The sequence below is a fragment of the Cyanistes caeruleus genome, chromosome 1 (assembly GCF_971803275.1).
Source record: "Cyanistes caeruleus chromosome 1, bCyaCae1.hap1.1, whole genome shotgun sequence".
NCBI classification, from domain to species: Eukaryota; Metazoa; Chordata; class Aves; order Passeriformes; family Paridae; genus Cyanistes; species Cyanistes caeruleus.
In genome coordinates this window covers 119,819,460-119,843,597 of record NC_141701.1, presented here as the reverse complement: position 1 = coordinate 119,843,597, position 24,138 = coordinate 119,819,460, and the positions used below count along the sequence as shown (strand labels likewise).

At 42.2% G+C, this 24,138-nt stretch overlaps 1 long non-coding RNA gene across 1 annotated transcript; it reads left to right on the top strand.

Moving 5' to 3' along the window:
- Positions 1-22,287: 22,287 nt before the first annotated feature.
- Positions 22,288-23,799, top strand: LOC111924445 (uncharacterized). The gene is made up of 2 exons (XR_002861649.2): positions 22,288-22,463; positions 23,623-23,799. It is a non-coding gene; the product is annotated as an uncharacterized LOC111924445 (long non-coding RNA).
- The last annotated feature ends 339 nt before the right edge of the window (positions 23,800-24,138 follow it).

Sequence of the window (24,138 nt, the reverse complement as noted above, 5' to 3'; positions counted from 1 at the left end):
AGTACCCATTCCATGGTTTTTTTAACCATCGGAAATCTTGTTCCACATCAACAGAAAAAAGAAAATTGCAAAGAGTTAGATCTTCTTGCCCTTCTCCAGCCCAAACACACACGGCAGCTGGGGGAGCACAGGGAAACCGGTGTGCTTGAGATGCAGAAAGTCAGGGACAAGTGTAAGGCTCAGTCTTTTCCTATGGAGGCAGAAAAGGCGCAGGTTTTGCCGCTTCAGTGGGCATTGCCGGGCACCTGCAGCCCCGTGGAGCCTGGCTGATCTGAGGTGCCCGACACCGCCTCCTCCCAGCCCTGGGCAGTCTCTCTGTGTGGTTTTCTCTACCCAAACCCCTGCCCTCACACCCCCACCTTCCCAAGGGTGCCAGAAAGGGCTTGCTTTGGGGTGATAGGACCCATAATGTTGCCAGCTCAAAACAGAAAAAACTGCTCTTCTTTTCTTTTCTTTTCTTTTCTTTTCTTTTCTTTTCTTTTCTTTTCTTTTCTTTTCTTTTCTTTTCTTTTCTTTTCTTTTCTTTTCTTTTCTTTTCTTTTCTTTTCTTTTCTTTTCTTTTCTTCTTTTCTTCTTATTGTAGAAAGGATAGAACAAATTGCACATTAAGGGCAGCCATTTTCTCCATTGCCATAGCATAACCGTTCTTTTCCTGTTCCCCAGAGCTTTACTAGTACATAATTTCCAGATTATCACTTCCATCTTGTGCATATGGAGATGCTACTCTAGTAGAGTTCATCCTCAGGAGAAAATATTACGCATTTTAAATTGTTCTCCTTGTCTGTTCCCTGCAGATATATTTTATGCTAACAGGGAATGCAATCTTCAGCACAAACTCAGGAACAACATGGTGAACTATAATAATTATTGGACCTGTTAGGTCTATTATGGAAATAAATCTTCTGTGAACCAACATTTTCCCTCTTATGTTTCACAGAGAGACAGTAACCCTTCTGCTGTCAATGAATTAATTTGCTAAAAGAAGCTGGAGTTCATAGATAAATCTTAAGATTATTTCTCATTTACATATTAGCTTAGCATTTATGTGCAGTTCCATTTGTGTGATACTCCTGGGGACAATCCAGGGAACAATATGAATCATCTAATATATTAAAATTAGGCTACAATAGAAGGAGAGAAAACCTATCTTTTTTTTTTATTATTTTGAATTATTTAGAATAGTCTTTGTGATTAATTATCTAGCACTGTATGCATAGTATTCCAGAGTAATTTTTGCATCTGGCTGATGCTGGAGCATACTTGAAAAAAGCTTTCTGTGCTGAGACTCCTTCAAAGTGTGCATTTTCTCAAGGACTGCTGGTTGCAGCTTATGTGATATCCTGGCTCAGACATGGGTTGTTGTTTTTTTTTTCTTATTTACGGTGAAGAAACAAGGTCAGAGGCATAAATGAAAGCAAGACCAGTGTATTTCCTATTTCCTGTGGAGTCCCCAGAGTTCTGGTTTGAAATCATTACTGCTGTTAATTAATGATTTGCCAGCTGTCTGCACTAATTTTATAGCATTTATGTATGCAGAGCCATTGTGCCTCACATTCCTGCTTGAGAATCAAGAAGCAAGACACTAGAATCACACTTTGATGTTCATTTGTTATCTTGAATATGGTCTGCTTGTACAGACCAAATTGTAAGCCTTACTGAAGAGGTTTAGCAGCAGCAGAGATCTATTTTGGGACATTTTAGACATTTTCATTTCAATTTTTGCTTGATTTTGGGTAGTAATACATCAGGAAAAACTCAAAGTGGCCTGTTTATTTTTATTTTAATGGTACACAGAGGTTTAAAATTGGAATGAAAAAGCTGGGCACTATAATGTAGTGTAGACATATTCTTACAGAACACATGATTTCTGTCTGTGTTAGTGGCTGCCCCACTGCCCTGAATGCCTACACTGATCTGCAATGCATGCATGGCTTTGCTTGGCTTCTTCCACCATGCTTTCATAAAACCCTCATTTCTTCTGAAGGTTTGGGGAACCAGACAGTTGTGGTAACACAATTCCCAGTGACCAGCTCCATTTTTCTGTAGCAGCCCTGCAGTTACAGTTGGCTCAATGTTTAGTTCAGTATCTGTTTCCCATTCTCCCCTTTGAGGGCTTCTGTCAATGTGGGTTGTCAAGCAGCGGTGGCATTTCTGACAGAAATGGCAACATCTCAGTGGTGGCTGACTGTACACACCCTATACAGTTTTCAGTGGGAGCCTGCTACTCTGGAACTGATGAATCTGAACAGCTGAGTGTCCTGGTTTCAGTTGGGAGACAGTTAATTTACTTTCCAGTAGCTGGTGCAGTGCTGTGTTTTGGATTTAGAATGAGAATAATGTTGATAACCCACCGATGTTTTAAGTTGTTGCTATGCAATGGTCAAGAACTCTTTAAATTCTCATACTGCCAGGGAGTAGGCTGGGGGCACAAGAAGTTGAGAGGGGACACAGCTGGGACAACTGACCCAAACTGGACAAAGAAAATTCCATACCATATGACAGCATTCTCAGTATGCAAACTGTGGGGACAGCTGGTCAGTGGACACTGCTCAGGAGCTCCCTGGGCATCAGTCAGCGAGTGGTGAGCAGTAATACTGTGCATGGTTATTTTGTATATAACTACTATTATTATTATTATTATTATTATTATTATTATTATTATTATTATTATTATTATTATTATTATTAATTTTTTTTTTTTTTTTATTTTTATTTTTATTTTTATTTTTATTTTTATTTTTATTTTATTTTTTTTTCCCCTTCCTTTTCTGTCTTATTAAACCGTCTTTATCTCAACCCACAAATTTCAGTCTTCCTTTCTGAATCTCTCTCCCATCCTGGTGCAGGGAGAGGGAAAGCAAGTGAGCAAGCTGTGGTATTTAGTTGCCAGCCAGGTAAAACCACAACAGCCATTTTTCTGACACCCAACACAACGTCAAGAGGGTGAAGATAATGACAGATCTGACCAGAGTGTTTTAAACCAAATTTTTATAAACATTCATTATATTGGTTTAATAGTCACTCATCACAGTGTTGATATCTTTGCTCACAGAGTTGTTGCACTTCTCAGAATTGCACTATGTAGTACCTTGCTGTATATGTTCCCTCTTGTGTTTGTCACCTCTGGGGGCTGTGTTAAGGTTTATCATTTTGTTGTTGTTTGTAACACTGGCTTCTGGTATGATCAAATTGCTGGTCACGAGACTAATCTGGTATCTGATATCTCAGTACTCAGGCTGCCCACATCTCCATACTCTGGGAGCCATCACTCAGAAACTAGTAATTATTTATGACCTCTCCTTAGAGGGCCAAGCTATGGGTGAGACAAAGTGGGGGAAGCTGTCCCCCACTCCTTCACCCTTCTTTCCTCCTTTTTGTCTTCCCCTTTTCCTTATTCTCCAGGCTAGTTACAATAGCTTTTGAGAATTTTGAATGTAATTGGGATGTTCAGACTGGCATGTTTCTGTTGATATGTCTTACGTTACTGAATGTGCTCCAGATCTTGTTTAAACTTCTGCTTAAGAATACTACCCAGAGATCTACCTGGAAGCTGGACAGTTGTGAGTGTCAGGGTGTACAGGACAGTACCTAGGACAGTAGGCACCTCCAGAGGTTTGGGCTTCATCCCTGAACAAGAGCAGAACCTTGAAAAACTGAAAAACTGAAAAAGCAAAATATTTGGAAAAAGTGAGCTGTCACCCAGGCAATTCCTGAGAGACACAAATCACTGTGTCTCTCCATGCTGAGGCCTGGCTCCCATCCACCAAGCCCTGTCCAACACCACTCACTACCGTTGATGGCAAGAGAAGGTCTCTTAATCTGACTGCAAAGTGACAGCTATTGCAGCTGCTCCAACCCCCATGACGTGGCTGAACCAGAGAGCCAGGCCATGTCATTACCAGCCACTCATACACATGAAGAAATGTTGGAAGCAAAAGCCAACTCATCCCATAAAGGAAGAAACTCTTCCCTTAGTTAAGGAAAGAAATTGGTGAGGCAGACTACCCCAAATGAAGGCCATGATGAGAAGAGGAGGAAGAAGAGACAGAACTCAAACAAGGTGGCAATCACAAATCTCTGTCCCCATGTTTGCAGCTGGAATTGTGAAGAGATTTCTGCCATCTTCCAGGTGAGCACATTGTCTGTTCCAATGCTGGGATAACTGGGCCAATAGCCTGGAATTAGAGGATAGGGAACCCAAAAAGCTGGGATCTGTTTCTAGGGAAATGGGAATTTACAAAATGATTGGAAAAGAACCATGAAGCCTCAGCCTCTGGAGGTGCCTCCAGTTCAGGAGAGAAGGAAAGGTATCCCTTCCAGGAAGGTATTATATATTACCCAGGCAAGTGGATCAACGTGGATGGAGATGTCTTGTACCTGAAGAAATTAACTGTGCTGGAGGTAATTTATGGTAACCCACACGAAAAGTGTCCTGATTTCAGCTGGGATAATTTTATTTTTTTTTCCCAGTAGCTAGTGGAGTGCTGTGTTTTGGATTGAAGATGAGAATAATGTTAATAACCCACCAATGTTTTAGTTGTTGCTAAGCAGTGGTCAAGGACTCTTTAACTTTTCATATTGCTCCACAAGTGAGCGGGCTGAGAGCACAAGAAACTGGGAGGAGACACAGTCACAACATCTGACCCAAACTGCACAAAGAGTTACTCCATACCATATGCCATATGTACCCCAGTACATAAACTGGGGGGACAGCTGGCCAGAGGGCACTGCTCAGGATTTGTCTGAGCAGTGAGTGGTGAGCAATAACATTGTGCATCATTTGTTTTGTACATTCTAATTATTTTAGAGTTCTTATTGTTGTTATCATTATTACTATTTTCCATTCCTTTTCTGTCCTATTAAACTGTCTATATCCCAACCCACAAAGTTTTGTCCAATTCTCTCCACCACCCCACTGAGGAGGGCAGAAGGGAGTGTGGTGTTTAGCTGCCTGCCAGGTTAAAACACAGCACTGGTTTAGTGTTTAAGCTATTCCTGACCCACTGCTGCTTTGAGCTCCTCAACAAAGTTTATATTTTTCAGATGTTATTTAACTTGTGTATTAGTCCTTGTAGACAAAATACTCCTTTGTAATGTGAGAAAAAAAGAAAAAGCACATGAGTTTATCTAAAGCACCTACAGAAAAAGAAAGCAATGTTACAGTAATTCCTGTTTTCAGTCATGTGAGTAGTGATGAACTATGAACTTGAATTAACAAGGTTTCATCATATTTCAGGTTAAAACATAGCTGCAAGTGCTTCATCTTGGTAAACAGCAAAATTTCTGTGGAAGCCAAGTAATGGTGCAAGGATTTGGAGCCTTTTGAAACAGATGGTTTTACACCAATGTTGGATCACCACAATCACAAAAAATACAGGACAACTGGATGGTTTATAGGTGTTTGTACAGCACAGGAGTGATCTAAAGATTTACAGGTCCCCTCTGAGGCCAGGCTGTGCTTATTTTTACATCACTTTTACACTCCCTTGATTCAGAAGTCTGCAGTTTTTACTGTCTTTATCAGATTTGGTCACTCATGGGGAAATGTCTTTCAAATAAGCACCTTAAAATATTAGATATTGAATTACTAAGACCATAAAGCCAGGTAAAAAAAAATATGCTTAGATACCAGTGGGCACAAAATATGTCAAAGTATTTCTCTTCTCCTCCTCTCTCTCTCCCATCCCAAACAATCTTTTTCAATATTGAACAGGTCTGAGAACAATCCAATCCAGCAGGTCAAGATAGGGTCAGATTTCCTGACCTGCTTGCCCCCACCTCTTGATAATCTAGAAATGAAAATCAATTCTTGTCTTTGAGCTTGTGAGGAGCTCATAATTGCTTTAGACTAAAGCACCGAGTGCTTGCTTTTTCTGCCACCTTTCAATTCTTAGAGATGGGGATGTCATTTTTCAAGTTGAGTGCACTGTCAGAATTAGATTGCGTGGTAACCAAGTAGAAAGATTTCTACTCAGAATGAGATTTCTTCTCATTGCTCTGCCTTTTATTTGGGTCCAAATTCTTCTTTTTGCTCTTATCTACAAGGATATTGTGATACATTTTGAGTGCATTATATATGGAATGTAATTATTTCTTTTAGGTACAAAACTGGAGCTCTTTTGTAGCCACTGAAATTAATTAAGGCTAAATTTGCTTCTTGATCTTTTGTTTACTGTGCTTTCTGCCACAAATCATACCAGCCAAATGTGGGTAGAATTACATCTTATTTTCATGAAGTGTAGTTTTTAGCCAATTAAACCGAATGTAGTATCTATTCAGTTACGACAGACCATTTCTAGGCCATTTTGGATTGCTGTGAATTGCTTTCTTGGAAATAAGTTTGTAGGAGGCTGTGCTGTGCCAGCTATCTGGTGGGGCTTACCCATCACAGTGGGCTCTGACAGGCAGGTTGCTGCCCCTGGAGTCAGGAGAAGGGAGTTGGAAATCCAGTCCCACCCATTAAACTGTCAGCTGGGGAGGAGGGAACTTGCTTGGCCCCAGACTCCCTTCTGATGAGACTTCCTGTGTGAGCCTGAAACCTCAGATGTTTAACACTTTATCTGCATTGATTTCTAAAACAAATAATAAAATAAGAGAGTTCCACCTTTTTAATTTTTTTTCCTTTTTCTTATTTTTTTTTTTTTTTTCTGTGAAGGATCCTGAAGACCACATGGGGAAATTTAAGTGGAAGCGTGATGTACACTTGCTTTTCAGCAGTCTTTTCCTTTTTACATCTCAAGAGTGTATGTATATCTATTTTCATCTATCCTGATCAAAAATATCTCAATTGTGATATTGGTGGGCTTGGCATTCACACTTTGTGTCCATTATGCTTAATGCTATTATCTAATGAAAGACCACCCTCACCTTTGGGGAAGAAGATCAGAAGTTCTTCTTCTGAACAACTCCAGCATTTCTGAAAGCACAGGTATCCTACACACCTGCATTAAAATGAGAGAGAATGTAACTCTTTCCCCACTGCTCTTCTGCTGCTAGAATTTGTGATTTGCCCATAAGAACCATTCAGATAGCAAAGGAAACCATAACTAAGATAATGATTTATTGCTAGAATGATTACCTTTTTCTAATGCATAGGTATTGAACAAACATTTTTATATCTGTTTTAACCTCATTTGGTAACTGAGAGTTTCAGTAAGGACAGCTGCCAAGAATTACAATAAAATAAAACCTAAATAATTGATTCTGCCAGCAAACGATAGTAGGATCTCAATAGCTAAGAACAGTCTAAAAGTTAAGGGGGGAAAAAACATGAGAAAGAGGAAAGACAATCCTTGCTGGGATGACCAAAGTAAGAGCAAGATTAGAGTAATAGAATTTGTTTGTTTGTTTATTTGTTTGTGGGATTTGATGTTGCTGTTGTGGGAGTTTTTTGTTGGGTTTTGTTGTTTTTGTTGTGGTTTGTTTGTTGGTTTGTTTGCTTTTGAGATCCATGGTTGTTCTTGAGTCTCCTTTTCAGAGACTCTGTCACAGCAAGTAAACTCACTGAGTAAACGAAGGCTTGGTGCTGTCAGTCTCTCTTTCCTGATAAGGAAGAGCATCAAAACAGGAGAGCATCCTTCACTAAACAAAGCCCATTTCTCTGCTAATACCAGCTGGCCCAGGGAAGCTGCATCAGGGAATGTCAGTGGAATCTCTCTTTCAATTTTCTCCTCTCTTCATGGATCCAATCCTTCCTTCTCTGTGGCTACTCTCCAGATGGCACAGCCATGGTGTTCATAAAAGGAAGTTTGAAACCAAAAGCCCATCTTTACCCTTCTTGATGTCATGAGAATTCAACACACTGATTTTGAATGTTGCATTTTGAATTGCACTCACTGACATTATGAATTAGCATTGCTCTTGAATGGAGAGTGAAATAATACATACTCAAGTCAGTCAGAACTCAAGCAGATGAGTTTTGTATTCGTGTATTTCCCTGTACTAACATAGTACTGAAAAGCAAGAGTATTTTTCAGTTCAACATGATCAGAAACACCAATAATCCTCTGTTTACATTCCTGTGCTTGTTACACTGAGGCAATTTCTGGTTTCTTGAGCAGATTAGCTCGAGACTAAAGCTCAAGACTCAAAACATTCTGAAGTTTTACTATATCTATGGTATCTGAGAACTTGTTAAAATGTAACTTTAATTCTGAAAATCCTGTGGTTATTAACTGAGTCTGTGCTTCTAGAGAAAAAAGTTTTCATCTTGGTAACTTCTTTTTCCTCACATCTTACTTTCTCTGTGCAGAAAAGTCTGAGGTTCTCAGACAGGCTTGAAAACTGAAAGTGCAGAGGTGCAAACAAAAGACTCTGCTGCTGTTTCTCAAATAAAAAAAGGGGGGGGGGGGGGAGGGAAGGCTTTCTGACCAAATGTAGTTTGAGAGCCAGAATGAATTTTTCTTCATTTATTTGTTTTGCTTTTGATAATTACACCAAATCCCTATAATAATATATTCTACACTGAATTACTGATATGCACTTTCAACCTCAGTCCCCAAGCCCCACTGTTGTTTCTGACTGGGAATAACAAACACACTTCCTCCTTTAACGTGCCCCTTGAGAAGTGACTAAATACAAATATTTATCGCTGCCTTCCCCGCTTTCATGCATCGTCCCAGATGTTGATGTTGAACCCAAATTTTTTCCCCTGTTATTTTTTGTTCCTGAGGGCTGTGCAAAGCTGATTGAGGGCAGGCTGGGACCTGGGGCCTGTCCTGCTGGTAGGAATGGGCTGGCTCCAGGTGGAGGGTGGCCTCAAGATCACTGCTAAGCCTGTAAATGACTGGACATGTAGCACGATGCAAAGTGACATGTTGCCTTCGGAGCCCGCAGGTCCGAGAGAAAGATTGCTGTAACTTCTGGGGAATGGGGTCTCTGAGACCTCACAACACACATGGTCACCCCATTTTTACAGACCTTTTCAGAACTTCTACAATTGCAGCAGGTTCTAATTTGGTTTCCCAGTCTGAATCTTACTTTTCTATATCAGTTTTTCAAAAGCTGGTGATTTTAGTGTCCCTGGTGTTCAACCTGAACCACAAGGAAATCCAAGCAGCTCTCTGGCAGCCAGACAAGGCAAACAAAGCTCATTTTTCGTTTGGTTCATTGGCTGCAGTTTTTTTTTCTGGTGTTTGATTTTGATTTTAAAAGTCACTTCACAGACAAGGAGTGCTTCAGACCTGTAGCACACTGAGGGCTCTTTTAACTCATATGACTCCTGGATATTCATCTAGATCCAAATCACCTAAAAAAAAGAAGCTATCTACCTGTAGACCTTCACTCAACAGGAGCAATATTTACTTTTTTCCTTACTTAATGCACACAGCATTATATACTATATGGGTAGCATGAATGGAAGATAAATCTAGGTCCTGGTTTTGACATTCAATGGTACTGCTAATAAAAGAAATGTGTTTCAAACAACTTTTGTATAAATCATGGTTATTTTTGTAGAAGATTAAACAATGGTTTGGTCCCTCAGGATATTCATGAACAGAGGAAACATTAACCACAGGGTCTTAAATGTTTTATAAATCTGCAGTACATTCCTGCAATGGAAAAATAAAACCCATGATTTATAAGCCAGCAGCCCATGCTAAGATATTTACTTTTGCAGAAACAGAGCTGCACATTAGGCAGAGCTGGTACATTTTGTTTATGAAAATCTAGGATATTCTCTGATGAGTTGCATTTGTGCAACGAGTTGCACCTCATCATGCACGGAAGGTAATTTTGTAGTAAATACATTTTTTATTTGATTGTGTGCAACAGCTGTGTCTCTGGACTTGCAGGTTTTGGGTTGTCAGACAAGCAATGGATGCAATGAACATCCAAGTCCATTATTCATAAACTTTTAATGCAGAACTTCTTATGCAAATATAATATATATCTTATATAATCCAGAGTATCTGGCAATCCTAGAATGAGGCCAAGTCACAGCATTCCTTGAACATGCTGAAAATGCTCTCTATGCAGACAATTTCTGCATAGGCCAGAAGGCCAAAAAAACAATCTTGGGTTCAAAGGCAACATAATCCCATCCCGCCCTGTCAAGGTGGGGAGCGGTTTTGAAGGAGGTTCAATCTCACTGCACTTCATGACACAAGCTTTTCATCCTGCCCACTGACCAGCTGTGTATTTAAGGGTAGGTGAGAGTATTTGGTGTTTGTTCCTTAATAATCTGGATGATGCGGACAGTTTAGCTCCCTCCACTTGCTTTGGCTCCAGATTGCTGTGATATGCTCATGCCCAAACTTTTAGAGTAGGGATATTAGGTCTCAGTTCCCACAGTCAGCTCTGGATAGGTATAAGTTCAGCTGCAGGAATAATTTCCTCTCATCTTTTCAAAATATGCACAATTACAAATCCCTTTCACTTGCTGTGCTGGAGAAATGACAAGAAAACCTGTGAAGCTGTGAGGAAACTTCATTTATATCATTATATATCATAGGCAATGCTGCTATTCACTGCATGCTGTATTCAGTGTCACAGACTCCATACAGTAGAAGGGAATATGCTCTGCTGGGAAACAGGGCCGTAAGGGTCAGACTGCAGAGAGGTGCCCAGAAAACATCATTCTTTCAGTGGAAACACTGGGCTTTAGGTCATCTGGTTTTCAGCCCAAACAGAAAGATGCTTCTACCATGGGGACAGGGAAGTTCCCTGGCCGTGAGGCCCATGGCTCTTCCCTGCCTACAAGAAGGACATCAGGCCAGTCTTTCCCTGGAGCTACTGTAAGATCCCTTGTGCTCATTTCAGACAACAGACTTCTTTTGTGCTTTTGGGAAAATTCCAGCTGCTCAGGTACCTGGGACCTGCTTCCCTCAAAGGCAGGTGTAAGACCTGTCCCAAAGACCTCAGGCACCTGTGCCTCAAGGATCCCAGCCTTCTGTGTCCCAAGAATGACAGGTGTCTGTGTCCTGAGGATGCCGGGTGTCCATGTCCCAGGGTCCCAGCTACCTGTGTCCCGGGTCCCAGGTGTCCCTGTCCCAGGGTCCCAGGTGTCCGTGTCAAAGTATCCCAGATGTCCGTGTCCCAGGGTTTCAGGTGTCCATGTCCTGGTATCCCAGGTGTCCTGGTATCCCAGATGTCTGTGTCCCAGTTTCCCAGGTATCCCATGGTCCCAGGTGTTTATGTCCCAGGTATCCCAGGGTCCCAGGTGTCCATGTCCCAGGGTCCCAGGTGTCCCATGGTCCCAGGTGACCATGTCCCAGGTGTCCCAGGTGTCTGTGTCCCAGTCCCAGGTTTCCCATGGTCCCAGGTATCCCATGGTCCCAGGTGTTTATGTCCCAGGTATCCCAGGGTCCCAGGTGTCCATGTCCCAGGGTCCCAGGTGTCTGTGTCCCAGTCCCAGGTATCCCAGTATCCCAGGTGTCCCCTGGTCCCAGGTGTTTATGTCCCAGGTATCCCAGATGTCCCAGGTGTCTGTGTCCCAGTCCCAGGTATCCCAGTATCCCAGGTGTCCCCTGGTCCCAGGTGTTTATGTCCCAGGTATCCCAGATGTCCCAGGTGTCTGTGTCCCAGTCCCAGGTATCCCAGTATCCCAGGTGTCCCCTGGTCCCAGGTGTTTATGTCCCAGGTATCCCAGGTGTCCCAGGTGTCTGTGTCCCAGTCCCAGGTATCCCAGTATCCCAGGTGTCCCCTGGTCCCAGGTGTTTATGTCCCAGGTATCCCAGATGTCCCAGGTGTCTGTGTCCCAGTCCCAGGTATCCCAGTATCCCAGGTGTCCCCTGGTCCCAGGTGTTTATGTCCCAGGTATCCCAGGTGTCCCAGGTGTCTGTGTCCCAGTCCCAGGTATCCCAGTATCCCAGGTGTCCCCTGGTCCCAGGTGTTTATGTCCCAGGTATCCCAGGGTCCCAGGTGTCCATGTCCCAGGGTCCCAGGTGTCTGTGTCCCAGTCCCAGGTATCCCAGTATCCCAGGTGTCCCCTGGTCCCAGGTGTTTACGTCCCAGGTATCCCCGGTGCCGCAGGTGTCCCGCAGCACTGCGGCGTGGCGGCGGAAGGGCAGCAGGGGGCGCTCCGGGACCGCGCAGCCGCTGGCGCGGCGCTCCCGTTTCCCGGCGGGTTCCCCATCCTCCTGATTCCTGCGGCTGGGAACAAACGTGTGCCCGTGCCTGCTCCTGCGAGTGGCTGTAGGAGCGACACCCTGCTCGTGTGAGTGCCCATACCACATCCCTCTGAGTACAGCTGTCTCCACAGACACGCTATTCCCTCTCCTTCCCATGGAAGAATTCAAAGTATAAAGCCCGACGATGCAAAAAACATCAAAACTCAAACGAAGCCAAAAAAGCCAAACAAAGCGACAAAACTAAACCAAACCAAACGAACAAAAAGCAAAACCGCCCAGCCCGAAGAACCAACAGAAAAATAATGCTGAACAAACCATAAACATCCTTCCCTAAAGCAGGTGGGGAGGATTGGAGGTCAAGCATCAGTGCAAAAATTAAAAAAAAAAGCACAAATTAAATAAGCATATCTAAAAGCTAGACCCTGTTTGATACAGTAAGACTTTAAGACATATAATTGAATTAATTTAAAAGGCTGAGGCCCAAGCCTTAGGAGCAAGAACTATGTGCCACAATTGCACAAACCCTATTCATTTTAGCAAGTGACATCAGCTAGAAATTGAAAACTACTTTTAAAAATACCAAACAGTTGCAATTTCCAAGCTGCTGTGCTTTCCCTGGCTTGCTGTCGTTTAAGATGCCACTTTTAGGTTTTGGGAAATACAGATAAAATTCAGGTGCTCACACTGCTTAAGTCAGCAATTTATGAACTAAGAGTAATATTGAATCAATTAAACATCAAGGTCTGTCTGTCCATTTCTGCTCCACACCCACTGATACTGATTTGTGTGCTTCTGAGAGTGAGAGTTAAAAAACTTTACTGCTGTGCTGCTGGCTGATTGATAACAGAAGGCTGCAGCTAGTGCTTTTTCTTTCCACAATACAGTATTGTTCAGGAATGTTATAATTTAGCGATACTGTGAGGTCAGAGCACTTACAGCTTATTCTCTCACTGGGCAATAATCTGAAGTTTTGCCTGGAATATTTGTGAGCCTTTGTTTTTTAAAAGGCACAAATTAATTTGAAATCCAATTTTTTTCAGGCTGTGGAGCAAAGCCTGATCTTAGCTATGGGCAGGCAACCAGTGCTAGGCAGACAAAGATGCTATTTCAGAATTGCTTCAATACAAACCAAAGCTTTGGCCCCATAAAGAAGCCTTTTAAAATTATGTATATATTTGTTGTGTGTGTTGTGCAGGCATCACCAAAGTAGTCATTGCATTGGTAATGTGACAGCTAAAGTAGCTGGTTTTACATTTCAGGGCTTAGCACTATCAGCAGATGCTGATGGAACAACCCAGAAACACAAAGCACAGCCCAGAGCAGATAAAACACTTTTTATGTTACCTTTAATCTGAGGAAGTGGGAGCAAAAACAAATTATCATTCTGATAGAAAAATAAACTTTCATGTGATGGTGGACATTCATGTAAATAGGTTTTGAGGCTGGCTGCTTTCTCCATGGCCATCAGGAAGATGCTGCCTCCAGGTGTTCTGGTCTAGAGAGGAAAAATAAATGGTAGGAAGGAAAGGAGGAAAAGGACAATCCCACTGAAGAGTTAGCTCTGCCACAGAGCTAGAGGAATTGAGAAATCTGCCCAGTAACCCTGCAAAAGAAACAGAAAACCTGACATTTTGTTCATTTGTTCATTGTTCATTTTTGTGTTGATAAATTCCTCAAGCAAAGGCTGGAAACTGCCAACTGCTGGATTTACCACCAAAGCACAGCAAGCTGAGTGTTAACCCTGTGCTCCTTGACATGGGTTATAGAGAGCACTTTGCTCCTCATCACCAAAAATACCGATCAGAAGTGCTGCCATCACATCACTGGCATGGCCAGCAATGCTCAGACCTCCTCACCCACCTGCTCAACAGCTCATCCAGAAACTTGATAAATAAACCTTTGGAGATCCCACCCCTCACTGGCTGGGTTTGGCAGATGCAGCTCAGCAGGAGTGTTTTTATGGGGCCTCACCTTTGACTGTGCAGTCAAACACACCCCGCTCATATTTGTGTTTTCAGAGCATCTCCCTCACCGCTGGAGCAGCGTGGCTGCTGCCAAGACTTTGTTCCTCAGAAGGAGCTCTAGGAACAACAGTCCCACTATGTGTGGGAGAACATCATCAAGAGTACCTTTGTGGCTGCATTTTCCCTTTCAGAGGAGACAGAGATGTACTAGCAGAAGATCAGAGGCTCCCTTGCCCAAACAGGGGCACACCATGTTGGCTTCTGGAGGTTGGCATGGCTGTTCATCCCAATTTTTTGCCATAAGTGCTTCAAAAAAGCAAGGATGGAGTGTAGAAGCATCTGAATGATCTTTGCTTGTCACAAAAAAAAAAGGTATAATAAAGCCTCAGCTGGCTGGCTGTGAAGGGCACAGAAATCTTTTTCTTTTAACAGAAATCTTTCTCTGTTAAATGCTTCCTTTCAGTTGCAAAAGAAATTGTGGAGTACCATCCGTGGAAGTGCTCAAGGCCAGGATGGACATGTCTTTGAGCATGCTGATACAGTGGCAGATGTCCCTGCCCACGGCAGAGGAATTGGACTAGGTGATCTTTAAAGGTTCCTTCTGAAAGAAACCATTTTCTGATTCTATGAAAACCATTTTCCATGGACCCACTGCATTTTCACTGGCTTAAATTTCCCCAGCACTATTTCCCCCTGGGGCACACCATTCAAGGTACTTTGCATGATAAGGAGGAGAGGACCCTAACAGATGATTCCCACCTCCAGGGATAGAAAGTCCTCTGTGAGGTGCTGGGAGGTGATGTTAAAGCTAACTTAAAGAATTCCCTGATGTCTTTCCCCTGTGTCAGCAGTGTCCGAAAAAATCTGTTGGTGAACTTGGCTGAATGTATTTTAGAGCCCTGACAGTTTCAGGGATAATAATCAAGGGGTCAATTCTGTTGCCATACCTGTGTTTGGTTCATGTTCCCATCATGTCCATGTCTGGACATGACTCTCCAGGTGCTCAGTCTTGATTTTTATAATATTTTTTGGTGTGTGTGTGTGGAGCTGTTGGTATTCTAGGAACTCCATCAGGTTTGAGTGATGATCAGGCAGTAATGAGTCAAGTCCTACAGTACTGGCATTTTCTCCATCAATTTTCACTATAATGCTCTGAACTGTACCCCGTGAATGGTATCTTTTCTCTTAAAAATAGCATTTTTGCTATAGGAAAAGGGCCCACAAGGTGGCTCAGGTGGAAAAGAAATGCAGTTTGGGATCTCTGGCTAGCACATATATATATTCTAACTGGAACAGAACAATGCTACTCTGGAACAGCTGTTTGAGATTGTCCCAAGAGATGTGTTGATTTGAATTCAGCTAAAGATGAAGAGGTACAGAGTACCAAACCAGTGGCAATCAGTGCTGAAGGGACCTCATATTAAGAGACCAAGAGCTGAGACAAAGTAGCCAGGATACACAAAGATTGTATCCCTGTGACCCAGATCTTAGGACTTAGGCCTTCTGACCAATCCCCAGGTAGCTTCTCCAAAAATTAAATGTACCCAAGACTGAAAAGCACACATCTTTCAGCATTTTCTTCAGTCAGTTCTGTTGAGCCAAGAGCTGCCTCTCATGTTTGGCAAATCCTTTTAAAGCCTATGAATTAACTTGTATTATTATAAGATATTTATAAACCGATAATCCAGAAGCACAGAAGCACAGAATGGTTTGGATTGAAAGAAACCTTAAAGATCACCTAGGTCCAAACTCCCTCCTTCAGTTTGAAGCCATTACCCATTGTCCTGTCACCACATGCTCTTATAAAAAGCACCACCAGCTTTCTTGTAGGCCTCCTTTAGGCACTGGTAGGTGCTACAAGGTGTCCCCAGAGACTTTCCCATGCTGAACAGCCCCAGCTGTCAGCCTGTCTTCATAGGAGAGATGCTCCAGCTCCCTGACCATGTCTGTGGCTCTCCACTGGACTTACTCCAGCAAGTGTCTGTATCTTTTCTGTGTTGAGGACCCTGGACCTGGATGCAATACTCCAGGTGTGGTCTCATGAGAGGAAAGAAGAGGAGAATCACATTCCTTGACCTGGTGGCCCGGCTGCTTTTGATGCAGCCCAGGGTACAGGTGGCTTTCTGGGCTGCAAATACATGTTGATGGCTCCTGTTGAGATTCACATCATCCAGCAACCCCACCTGTGAGCCTAACAAACTGCTCATGGCACTAATTCATTATTTTATAATACATCATTAAGCAAGGTGTATTGGTTTTGTTCTCTGAGTGGATGATGGGACATTCAATAGTTGAATAAATGGAGAACAATATTTAAGCCTGCTGATCTCAGCACTGAGTAATTCGGGACTTCTATGCCATAGAATCATAAAATAATTTAGGTTGGAAAATGCCTTTGAGTCCAACCATTAACTCAGGACTGCCAAGTCCACCACTAAACCATGAGCCCCAACAACACTTGATAGCAAGGTTTGAGTTGCCTGGCCGGGGCAGAATAGGAGTACAGCAGTTATCTGACAGTTTGCTTTGTGCTCACATAAAACAGCATCCCAATAGGTAGCTACCCTCTTTGCCAGCAAGTGTGGGTTGAAAGGCCACCAGGTGGAGAGTTTGGTAAAATTAGACGATTCCTTAGCTAGCAAAGACTAACACTTTTGTCCTCTGACCCACATGGTTCCAGCTACAATATGCAAAGCTTTTCAGATGAAGCATCACAGTGCCTCACGTAACTCCCCTGTAAATGGTCCAGGCAATAGCCTTTCTGTCTTAAATGCCTCATTAAATGTCTCCTTTTATAGTTACCAGTGACAAACTCCTTCCAAAGAAGCAGAATAGCAATTCTTGCTGATGTGGAATAACAATTTCTCAAACCTGCTGAAAAGAGAGTGATATCACATCAAGTGCCAAACTTTAGAGACTAATGGCCAGTGTTGTATTTTGGAAAGAGAAGCCTTCAGGATATCAATTTTACTAAAAGGAAACAAGCATCTATGCCTGTTATGCTCAACACATCACTGAAAAGGCCAGCACTAGAAGCAGACAACTTTTTCCCACCCAGCATGCAGACGGTGTGAAGGATGCCTCACTGGGATGCACCAGGAGCACAGCTGTGTGCTCACACACCCATTTTCATCCCCCCAGCAAGAACGGTCATCTGCCTTCACCAGCTTCTCTGCATATGCAAAGAGGCTGCCCAAGGAAAGCTATCTCCCAGCATTGGAGTTCTCTTCCCTACTTGCTAAGTGTTTTTAGGGATGCCTCCTTCAAAATCTCCTCAAGTGCTCGCCTTCCATTCTCACATGTACACCAAGATACTTATTATCAGTGCAACAGGAAAGAGAGGTAAAAGATACAGGGCATTGATTACAAAATATTCCAACAGATACACTCAAGAGACAAGAATGTTTTCATCCGGTTAAGTCTGTAGTATTCCCCTTTGATGGTTCATCCCCTGTTCTTTAAACACTGAGGGCAGTATTGAGGGGGTTCAGCAATTTTCAATCTGGCAGGAAGCCAGGACACCAAGCCTTCACCCCCAAGCATGGTGGTGCCTGAGGGACATGAATCACATCTGCTGGTGCCAGCACTGCTGCTGTGACACCCTCAGTCCTGTTCCAGCCCCTGCTCCCACGGGGCCCCACTGATGCCCCACGAAGTGCCTCAGACTCATGCCCCCCATGAAGTTCTCTTCCCCAACAGAAAACTGTTCTGCTTCATGCCAGCACTCATTACTTTGCATTACTGATTTGTCTTAGGGGGTCATGACAACCTCTTCATTTTATAAACAAGCCAGTTAGCAGAGCTAGATGAAAAATTGGCCACTTACATTATAAAACTGTAGTTTTTTAAGAATTGCTTCAAAGCAAAGCCCTATGCCAAATGCATTTAGATGAGATTAACTAATTTTGCCTAACATTTTCTAGGCAGTATTTCCATAAAAGCAACACTATGAGATAGTAAGGATGCTGAGATCTGATAAATGACCAAAATAAGGGTGGCTTAGAAATTACATTTCCCACAGAGGAAAGAAATTAATCAAGTTGAACTTATTTCAAAAATCAAGCCCCTATTAGATACATAAAAAAGGTCTTCATATGAAGGCAGTAACTACTCTCAATAGCTATGGAGTGTCCCTGAATTGAATTCTGGGGAAAAAAAGAAGATTTTACAGAATATCTGTATTTTTTTTAGTTAAAATTACCCAGACTAGCTCCAGGCACTCATGATCTCTGGTGAGAGCTCTCATCTCCATGCAGACTGATAACCTACTGGGGGATACCTTACCCCAAAATTATTTTTCTTTTCCATACAACTCTTTATGGCTATATATTTTACCCAACTCCAGTCCCAAACCCTGCCATGTCCTCGACAGTCCCAGCCCCATGGGCTAGGGAATGACACCCAGTATGCCGGTGTGGGATATCATTACAGCTTCTTCACCTCTCCCTCTGAGGAGATAGGGGACAGAGGCATTCTACCAAAGCTGTGTGAAACTGATTTTCTACAGCTAACCTCAAAATGAAGCAGCAGTTTGGAATTCTAGAGGGAAGGAGCATGCCAGAGCTCTCCAAACAATGACAGTGGTGTGAGTTCAAGGCAGGGTCTTCACTGCTATAATTTCTTTGGAGACATGGAAAGCAATTGGCCTCATCACTTTGTGGGAGGAAGGTCCCTGACAGGAAAAGGAAGCAGTGACAGCCTCAAGGAATCTGATAGCAGTGATAGCTCTCTGGGGCTGACCTTGGCCACGTGCAGAAAGGTTGTGTGCCATCCATGGGGTGGCTGAAGGGTGCTGAGTGTCCAGAGAGGGACATACACAGTAATAACTCTGCAGATGCTGCTCCAGCCTCCAGGGACCTATGGCCCAAGCTGTGCATGTCCCCAGCTTGTGGCCAAGCATTGAAACTGCTCTGCCAGCAGCTGGAGATGGCTGGTCCCTGCCAGGCTTTCAGACCTGTTAGTGTCTCAAAATACCAAATGTGGTACCAAAAAGTGGACATAAAAATAAAACTATATCTTGCATGTAAGTTTCTTAATTACAGACATTCTTCAGTTACAAATCTTGTGGCAGCTGAGGATCTGCTGCTTTGTATGCAGAAAGGACAGGTTGAGTCTTAAAATATTAACAACGCTTCCAGGTAATGATTAAAAGATGTAAGCGCCACACCTGAGGCATAAACAAATTGAATCATAGTTCACATTTCCTGAAATTTAGCCATTATTTCCAGTTAACAGGTCACTGACTGAAGTCTCCGGATATCCTGAACATATTTGTTTCACTCTTTACAGAATTCATCATTTTTAAACTTAATTTTTTTTGGCATTATTAAAAATAGAGCTGCTTTTCATGTTTTCATGCAATCTTTGTTCACACAGTCCGTAGATTTAAGGCATGTTTCTTGCTCAAGAACGAATGTGTTCTGAGCTCCTCAATGAGTGTCAGGGAATTTTTCCTGATGGGTGCATCCCCAGGACATATGAGGAATGAGTTAATGCAGAGCCACATGCCAACCTGGAACATAGGAAATGACGGATCAGTGTCCTTAATCAGCACACATGATAGCAGTCACATAAACCATGTATGAGTGGGATGATGAATTGTATCATTTACAGTATGCAAAAGGTTGCTTAACTTTTTTTCCCCTCCAAACTGAGAGTTAGCAGTAAATGGTCAAAAGCCAATGCATTGTATTAGCTCTTCTTTAGAAGAATATTAAAATCTTAAATACAAAGTGTCATAGGTAGTAAAGACACCACTAAGTGTTTTGAGCTAATAAATTGTAAGGAAAAGAAAGTAGTGTAGTTATTTAATGTTTCTTCCAAGAAATTCTTCCTTTCCATTTATTAATCATATCTAGGCAATTCCTAGCTTAGCAATACATTCAAAGTAGATTACTTGATGCTAAATTTGAAGTTCATTCAAATTCAGTTCTCCTATACCATAGAAAAGTATAAGGGCTGATCTTTAAATTACATGTTTTCCTCCATGAGGAAAAACCAGTAGTCAGTATATGCAAGAATGCAGTTAAAATACTGGCACTAGCAAAGGATTTCTCAGATTTTTTTTTTTCCCCATATTTCTAGAGTTTCACTGGAAAATATGCTGTCTGACCTCCTGAGGGAGCAAAGCATCTTCTCCACAAATTATGTTGGAGAGCCTGGAAGGAAAGCAGCCATTTGCTTCAGTGTTGTGCTCTGTGGGTTGCTAATTTGAGTTTCTGCAAAATGGAACCAGTTTCAAGTGCCTCAAATGATTCCTATCAGGTGCTGATATTTCCAGATAAGAAGAACATTAACTCCTATGTTGTCTTTCTCTGCAGCTTCAGCAGGCCAGTTCTTAGTCCTCTGCTTACCAATATCACCACATATTTACACTAGCTCTCGTTCTCAGCGCCAAGTGGCTGGAATTACTGGGAGGATTTCTACACCGTAAGGAAGAACATGTTTTTTTATGAGACAGAAGCAGTTCAGTAGAAGAATTGAAAAAGTGTAACTTTTACAGGCCTTGAGGTGAAGAATAGCAAGTGTTACAAGGACTATTTAATGGGGTAAAGCCCCCTCAGGGATCTGAAACCCTCAAGAGCCTGTTGAAAGAAGGAAATTAATCCAAGGATGTCTTTCCACTCAGGTTATATGAAGAGGGTTTTTTTCTAGTGGCTGACTGCGAGGGAGATGTGATGGTACTCTTAGCTACATGAGGTGAGCACGGCTGAGCAGCTGGAGTCCAGTACCCCCATCTACTGATGGATCCTGACAACTATCACGGCCTTTGAAGGTCAATGACTGAAATCAGGCCTGGTCTTTGTCCCACTGATCCTCAAGCCCAGTTGAACCGAGGCATTGAGCCTGCCTGGTCCATAAATCCCAGCTCCTGCTCTGGGGAACAAGTGGATGCCAAACAGAATTAATGCCAAACCCACAAGTTTCACAAATTTCATTATGACTTACTGAAGGATCTTGATCACCTTCTGCAAGAACTGGTGAGGGAGTCAGCATGAAAACTGACAAAGGCCACCCTGGCTTCACATCACTCTTCCCTGAGAAATTCTGCTGGGGTTTCTCAGAGAAAGAAAAGCACCTACAGCATTTTGCCATTGGTAATAAAGTAACACTTCTAATTGAGGTCATTCAGTGCAACAAAAAAAGCAGTCCCTTCCCAATTAATGCGAGGAGAGGTGGCAGTTCATCACTTGTGTAATGAGCTTAATAACAGCTAATGTTCACTTAATACTCTTATTAGTGGTTGACCACGAAATAAAGCCTGGTTGGTTAGGATTAGTGGCTCAATGCCAAGGATATCTGGGTTTGAAGACAGCCACTTTAATTTTAAGAGTTCATTATTATTGCTAGGATCTGGTGGTGTTATTTCCATAGCAGCACTAGGAAGCCTTTGTTACTTACCATTGTATGTAAGTACACAAGTACAAAATTGTGACCATTGCCACAGGCAGTTTGTCACTGTGGGGGGGAACACACCCAACTGGCCTCATGGTACCACTGCTGAAGGACTGGGGTACTACTTATGAGTCTTGTAGATTTTTAAATTATTATTATTATTATTATCATCATCATCATCAACATGGACTGGATTTTTCTCAGTTCAACAGATATCCATCTAAAAGACAAATGAAGCAAGAAGTTACAGAGCAGATTAACAAAAGTAATGGTAATGGACACTCAGTCCTGAGAATTGTCTTTTGAGCTTTGAGTTTCAGCTGTCCTCTGTGGTTCAGTTTATTGTGTTCATCGCTTTGTTACATTTTTAAGGTGAAAAAATAAACAAACCCTCCTCAAAGTAGGATCATACTGTTACATATGTATATAGATCTCATGAGGATGAGCACATTCATCTTGCTTTCTGGTTCAGTTTTGAAAATACATTGTCCACACTGCTTGCTGCTGTTCCTATGCTGCTCCCATTAGCATGACTGTGAGCTCCAAAGGGGGTGCTGCACATCGACAGATCTGGGGCAGAATGAATTTTCAGAGGGGAGCACAGTGTTTGGACATGTGAGAAGGGCCCTGATACAGTGGTGTCATTCACTCACAATGTATATTTTTTCTGATCTGAGCTGCATCAGAAGCACAAGTGAGTCAAAAAGCAGTTTGCTTCTGCGCTTGGATCAGCTTCCTCTCCTGTTTGACTGGCATTTAAACAAAGGCTGGTTTCTCAGGGTGGCCTTTATTACATCATACAAAACCAAGCAGCAAGCTGCCACAACGTCACTTACTGCAGAGCATTGCTGCACAACCTTCACTAATGAACAGAAGCAGCCAAAATCCTCCTAACGCTAAGGAAGGAGATATTTCTCTACATCTGATGTCTTTCACTTCTTCTGTTCTGAGTTATAAATACTCTGGTGCATGAGCTCAGATGAATAATGATCATACTACAAATAACTAAAGCTAAGGATCTTTATATTTAAAGGTGAAGATTCATTTATTTTGGAATGTGCAGTGTGTTTTTTTCTTTTGTTTTGTTTAGCAGCTTTTGAAAGTGAACAAAACCTTCTATGAAGGAATTGAGATTATGGGGTTGTGGTTATAATTTCAAATCTAGAAACTCAGGTATGGATTTATATCCAGTTTAAGTAAAAAAGAAGGGGAGGAGGAGGGATAAACCCTGTAACTCTGAATTATGTCAGCAAAACCCTTCTAACTGATCATTCTGTTTTCTCATCAGTGCTGGGGTTTCTTTTGTCTTCTCTGCAACTCTACCATTAAGAAACTGTTCTGATTGCACAGTTCAAATCCAGACAGGGAATTTGAGATTTTATTGTTCCCCTTTTGCTAGGCTGTGGTTAGTAATGGCTTATGCAACATTTCATAACCCATTTGTAGTCTAGTATCTATCTCCTTGAGAAAGACAAGTTTGACCCTTTTTTTTTTCACAAAATAGCTCCTCAATTCATCTCTTCTTGGCAGAGCTGTACTGATTTAAACACAAGAATAAGAAATTAAGTCAACACAGGGAGGATCAGTTTTGAGTTACTGAACACTTGCAATACAATGCAGACACCTCTTTGTTTTGAAAGTGCTAAAGTAAAAAGATTTTTGCTTTGTTCTCTCATAAAACAACTTTGAGAAGCAATGTTAAGAAAACTATGAGATGCATCAGCAATAAATATTTCTGGCACATCGAGGGATTTCTTCATTAGGGACAGTATGACACACAAATTCAAGACTGATAAGATTCTTGGTGCCAATCTTGCCCATGGCCATGTGCAGGACTGTCTTGTTACTGCAAGTATTTAGCACGGAGCCTTTCTCACCCGCCTTTTAAATTTTTCTCTGCTAAAACACTGCAGGCCAAAACCAGTCATTTTGTATTTGGCTGTTACCTGTTACCATTCCTTTCTTTTCCAGCTAGTGAGCAGCTTAACCCCTGTGGTGCCTTCTCTACTTTTTCCTCTGGTGTTCACATTAAAATAGGTCGTGTTTAATATTCTGCACTTTTGAATGGGGACTATGACTGCTGAAAAGCAAAAATTGTTAACTACTTTAAACAGGCTACAAGACAATATGTAGATTTAACAAGATGCATATCACTTGTTTCACAGTTCCTCATTGAAATGCCTTTCTCCTAGGCACCAACTTTGCCCAGTCACCAACTCCAAAACCCTGTAAGTAGCTCCTGTTGGCATGTTGCACATCGGTGCTTCAGCAAAGTGAAAGGAGCAGAGCCTCTAAAAGACAGGGCTACTGCAACAGTAGGTCTGGCACTTCAGTACAAAGCAGGAATAAAACCAAGCTCTATCAAACGAGTTCTATCAGGAGAAGGCTGGATGATGTTAATTATGAGCCTACACAAACACTTAGGACTATGCATGACTGTTAATACACAATGGACTGTCCACATCTTCAGCGGAAGGCTTGGACACAGATCAAGCATAGAAACTCACTTGTGTTTTCAGCTTGTGCAATCAGTTATTTCTTCATTTCAAGTAAATATAAACTGCCTCCAGCCTTTCTTAGGTTTGTCACCCCCTAAATAACTTTACTCACTCTTCAAGCATTCCTCTAAAATACTTTGGGGATGGCCATTGTAATGGCTTTGAAAGAAATCCCAACAAGTCCAAAGACACCTCCATCTGGAGTGCTGT